Genomic DNA, 6126 nt, shown 5'->3' on the forward strand with positions numbered 1-6126 from the left:
GTGCATCTGTATGGACAAGAGAAGATTGCAGTTTCTGAATAAATCATCCGCGCCATTGAAGAATCAGATCAGTCTAGTTCAGTATAAAAAGTATTTATAGACAATTTGATTGTTTCAATGAAAAATCAAAATGTCTTCCACCGAGTAAGCACCAGATGAAGTATTTTCACGACTTGCGTAGTTACAATTTAGCATACACGTGAAAAAGACACTATGGTTATACATGTATAATCAAAGGAATGTTCTTTATATTCCATGCTTCTTTAATCTTTTAACCAAACTCTACTCATTGGACACGCATAACCTTTGGAAAAATAATATGTTTTAGTCTGAAACATATCTTACAAGTAAGAGCTTACAATAAAAACAATTTTATTATTTCCCAACGTTTATTCTTCATAGATTATATCAAATACGTTCTGTGATACATAGGCCCTATTGGTAAAAAAGCGATCAACGGCCAAGTTAAACCAATAATGTTTGGGTAAGGGGTTGGAAACTTTAACATCTACAGCACTACTAACTGAATATGCAAGTTTCAAATAAACAAACAGATAATGGATTACGCCTAACAACTATATTAAAAGGGTTCGTATGTTACTATTGTTATTTTGTTGTAAAGGTAAGCAGAAAGTCAATGGAGTTTTCACTTTGAGCTCAAAGTGAAAGAAAACCTATCCGGCGTGTATGACCACGTTTGCCACCCAGATGTTATTGTAGGCATGGACGTCACGGTCAACTTGATGGACCAAACTGTTTAGACGAAAGCTCTTATCAAGCAAACAATACCAATTTGAAAGGATACATAACACTAACATCATGGGCATGATGAAACTGTTGATAAACTGGACTAAATGTAGCACAATGTTCTTTCTATCAAACTTGTACCTTACTTGGTACGTTAGTGCTGTCTGGAACCAACAGTATACAACCCGGAACCCGAACGCCAGATCCGCTCCGATATAGCTATATAGTGTGGTACTCGATCTGAAACAACAGCAGTTTGTACTGACTAACTATTTATTTGACTGACTCTGCTACTTTGTTACTGAACTCTAATAGCATTTCTGCAAATTCCTAACTGTGCAAGAGACGATGTTTATAAGAGCAAATACAAGCTATAAATCAATGTAAATTCTCTAAATATTGTATAAGTAACTTTTTGAATTTTGATGATGTCTTTATTCGATTTCATTTAATTCAAATTTTTGAACTATGAAAAACAGAATCAAAAGTGCAAGTTTATCTAACTGTTTTGCCATAAATGACTTTAATGCAACTCCATTGCTTTTTACTGGTCTTGTTGGCCCGCTTGGCTCAATAGTGAGAGTGCAGATTTGTGGATCGCGAGGTTGTGAGTTCGATCCAAGCGCTAGGCCTATACTCTCCGTGATGAGTGATAAAAGACATTGTCTGAAATCATTCTTCTACCAACTCTGTTTCATGAGGAGAACAGGTATGTGCTGATTCAGAATCAATAAAATTGGTTAGGTTAGCTGCCCGTTATTACATAATTGAAGTACTGTTGAAAATGGCGCTAAACCCAAAGCAAACAAATTTCATACGTCTTGGCACGATTTAAAGTTCAAAATATTTCGGCAATTTTCGCTGTTTGACTTGTTCTCGGTGCTTCCGAGGGATCTACTTTTCAGATTATATTTTAAACATTCAATACAAGTATGGAGATGTGAAATAGCACTGCAATATACAACAAACATCCTTTTAGAAAGCGCAGCTTCACAACAATTACCACTAAGAAGATTAATTATAGGAGGAAAAATATTCGAAGCGCTTCACTATGAAATTAAAATCAAATTACATATCTAACGCAAATAATTATGTATTAAATGGCAAAGAGTTTACATTTTATCGAGTATAACTATAATGAACAACAACTACACAGAACACAGCAGCGAAATACCAAACCAAACGTAGAAGCAAATGTTTTTGTCAAATTACCGAGAAACAAGTTTATCTTCAGGTAAATTGTTACATGAGCTTTATCTTTTCTATAATGATAACGTTTTAAAAACAAACGAATGCAATGAAATGCGCGGTAATTTTTCACATTGGCAATATATTTTTCGCATAAAATGGTAAAATCGATATTTATAATGCAGCAATATGGCACTTAAAACAAGATTTTCATATTTGCCTTGTAATATACCAACTCATAATGTAAAAGAAAAGAAAATACATATGTTATTCGATTATCGTAGAACACGGATTCTTACATAAAAAAAGGTTAAACACTATTCTCTTGAATTAATTACGCATCTATGCAACTGTTAACGAGAACGAAAAGAAAAACAGAGAAGAAAATGCTCGAAGGTCTGCTTGATTGATAATAACTTGCCACAAACGGAAGGTTGCCGCGAGTTCAAACTCTACCAGCGGGTTCAAACGCTACCACAGGCTGAAATCTCCATTACATGTTTCATTAACCCATGATATGTCATTTCTTATTATCTTTCTGTAAAATGACCACAGTATTCACTATTTTATGCCTAAGATATATGGATATAAGTAATTTCTGTGTCCATTTGTTCCTTGACTATTGAGAAAGGGAGAGAAAGAGAGTTCAAATCATGACGTAGGTCAAACAGTATGCTTGTTATGTAAGACCTATAGTGAATTAGTGGTCGTAATTTTGGCTGAACACTTTTATGTCATATTAAGTTTACTTTTCACCATATAATATAGATAAAAATTGTTGTTTATTACCCTAGGAAGAAATGGAATGCATAATAATCAACATAATTTAGAGAAATGCTGACACCTAAAAAAATGTAATGGATAAAACGTTTGATGTGAAATAATGGAACGTTTTTTTATTTCCAATAAATCACGATAAGTAGAACGAAAACCCTAAAATTTCTAAATATACGTGTGTAGAAAATCAGTTTTTTCAGTGTTGTATGCACTATTCTACTTTACATACTAAAATTAAATACATGTAAGTGTGCTTTGTCCGCGGAGGGTATTTTATCTAACAAACCAATGCATCCAATTTCTAACTGTAGATTTCATTTTATAAATTAAAAAAAATAGTGACAAGGAATATTTTCCTTTTCGGCTTTTAGCGTTTTGCTTCAATTAAGTTATTTAAACGCGAAGACAAACATTCGCGTAATTGCTTGCGAATTTTGTTGTTAGATAGTGTTCGGGTTATTTCGTGAGCATAACAATTTAATTTGCAATATTAATGCGTAACAACGCCCTGTGGTACCTGTTACCCTTCTTTCACGCGTCACCATCAGCTTTGACTATCTCAATTTCATCTTTAAATCGCGACTGTCCTTTTCTGTTTAATAATATGTTTAATACCGATATGTATGATAGATATGTTAATACACCTGCAATATATTTGGAAAGGGGGATTTATAGCAACTTTGAGGACATTTTAATTTAAATAATCCAGAAATTATTCAACAACGAGGTCGTCTCTATACTCCTAAGTCGGATAAAGATTTTAATCTCACGGATGACAGCATGGTCAGTTTAACTTTTCTGACTGGACAAACATTTCAACAAACATTTCTTAGGTTAGGTGTGTAATAGTTCAAACGTTTGACCAACCTCATTATGTATAGCCGGCAACAGGTCTGTTAAAAAAAAACAATTTCACAGAGGGTGACGTGGACATTAGGAAATGGTCATGCAAATTTAAGGTCATATAAATACGTATGAACAGGAATGATGTCGACGATATTGAATCATGAATCATATGAAGAGTGTCATTCTGTATGTATGCTCTGGCCTTATTATTTCTGTGTTTGTAGGGTTTAATGTCACACTGGGCAAGACTACAGGTCTTACTGCGTACTTCCTTCGGGGCATTATTTTATCATGGGCTGGCACCTGGGTAGGACCACTGAGTTTCCGTTAGTCGGCTGGATGACTTCCTCAAACGAAGAATTTTTCACCCTAAGCGAAGTTTAGAGTCCAAAGGGTCAGCATCCCCCAGGGTAGTCCAACTCGTGGCGTAATAATCCCTTCCATTTCATTTCTGTCTGATATTTGTGGACGGACCCTCAGGGGAGGTAACTAGAGTCATGAACTGAGACATCCTCGACGGGTACCTCACAACAGCTACATTTTGTTCCGAATGTAGATAAAAGCTTATTTAACTTATAGACTAAATACAGAAAACAAATCGGTACAATATAAACAATTTTATTTATATGTTTTTTATACAAAAATGCAAAAGCAGATTCTTTAGCAAATATCTTGTACTAGTACAAAGTTGTATATTATTAAATCCGAAAAAAATGAACTAATGTCCTTGCAAACAAAACCTATAAATTTGACTAGCATGTACAGTTTACACAATTCTAGCTATATCGTTTTCATGTGATAGTATCAGGCAGTATTACATTTGAATCTTAAATTCCTGGAAGCAATAAAATATTTCATCCATTTTAGACTACTGCAACAACGCAACCTTTATTATTACATTACCACTTAAAATATAACTTGAATTTGTTTATTACAATAATAAGAAAACGTTTCTGCGAAACAAATATCAGCATCATTTTTTGAAAACAAAATATCAATCAAATGATATACTTTCTATTTAACAAGTGTCTATTTAACAAGTGTATATACTTTCTTTTTAACAAGTGTTTGCCTTACTTTTTCAACAGCAGTTTTCAATAGTTATTCACGAAAGATGTACGTATTATACAACGTAATGTAAGATAAACACTAAATTAAGATAGAATCTTCAGCATTTAGAAACCATGGCTGCTCACTTTCCTCCCTCTCTAATGGTTTCTTTATGATAAAGATTTCATTTCATAGTATCTCTCTTAACATAGCAAAAGGACTAAAATATTTTCTATATTACAAACATTATCAACGTTACTAAATTTCATTATCCACAATCTAGAATTATAAACAAGAGGGCCATGAAGGCCCTGTATCGCTCACCTGACCTATTGACCTAAAGATCAACAAGATTAACATTCTGACCAAGTTTCATTAAGATATGGTCATAAATGTGGCCTCTAAAGTGTTAACTAGCTATTCCTTTGATTTGACCCCGTGACCTAGTTTTTGACCCGACATGACCCAGATTCGAACTTGACCTAAAGATCATCAAGATTAACATTCTGGCTAAGTTTCATGAAGATACAGTCATAAATGTGGCCTCTAGAGTGTTAACAAGCTTTTCCTTTGATTTGATCCCGTGACCTATTTTTGACCCAACATAAACCCAGATTCGAACTTGACCTAAAAGATCATCAAGTTTAACATTCTGACTAAGTTTCGTGAAAACAGTCATAAATGTGGCCTCTAGTAGTGTTAAAAGCTTTCCTTTGATTTGATCCCGTGACTAGCTTTGACCAACATGACCCAGATTCGAACTTGACCTAAAGATCATCAAGTTTGACATTCTGACCAAGTTCATGAAGATACAGTCTAAATGTGCCTCTAGAGCTTAACAAGCTTTTCCTTTGATTTGACCGTGACCTAGTTTTTGACCAACATGACCCAGATTCGAATCTGACCAAAATCATCAAGTTTAACTTCTGCTAAGTTTTCCATGAAGTATACAAGTCAAATGTGGCCTCTAGAGTGTTAACAAGCTTTTCCTTTGATTTGGCCCCACTGACCTAGTTTTTGATCCCAGCTGACCCAGATTTAAACTTGGCCTAAAGATCACCAGATAAACATTCTGACCAAGTTTCATTAAGATACGGTCATAAAGTGGCCTCTACAGTGTTAATAGCTTTTCCTTTGATTTGAGTGGTGACCTAGTGTTTTGACCCAGATGACCAATATTCAAACTCATCAAGACTTTATTAAGGTAACACTCTGACCTAGTTTCATTAAGATTGGGTCAAAATTGTGACCTCTAGAGGTTAACAAGCTTTTCCTTTGATTTGACCTGGTGACCTAGATTTTGACCCAGATGACATAATATCAAACTCGTCCAAGATTTTATGAGGTAACATTCTGAACAAAGTTACATCATTAGATTGATCTCAAAACTGTGACCTCTAGAGTGTTTAACAAGCTTTTCCTTTTGATCTGACCTGGTGACCTATTTTTGATCCAGATGACCCAATAATCGAACTCGTCCAGATGTTACGAGGGTAAACATTCTGACTAAGTTTCATT

This window comes from Mercenaria mercenaria, chromosome 17 (genome assembly GCF_021730395.1).
Source record: "Mercenaria mercenaria strain notata chromosome 17, MADL_Memer_1, whole genome shotgun sequence".
Taxonomy (NCBI): domain Eukaryota; kingdom Metazoa; phylum Mollusca; class Bivalvia; order Venerida; family Veneridae; genus Mercenaria; species Mercenaria mercenaria.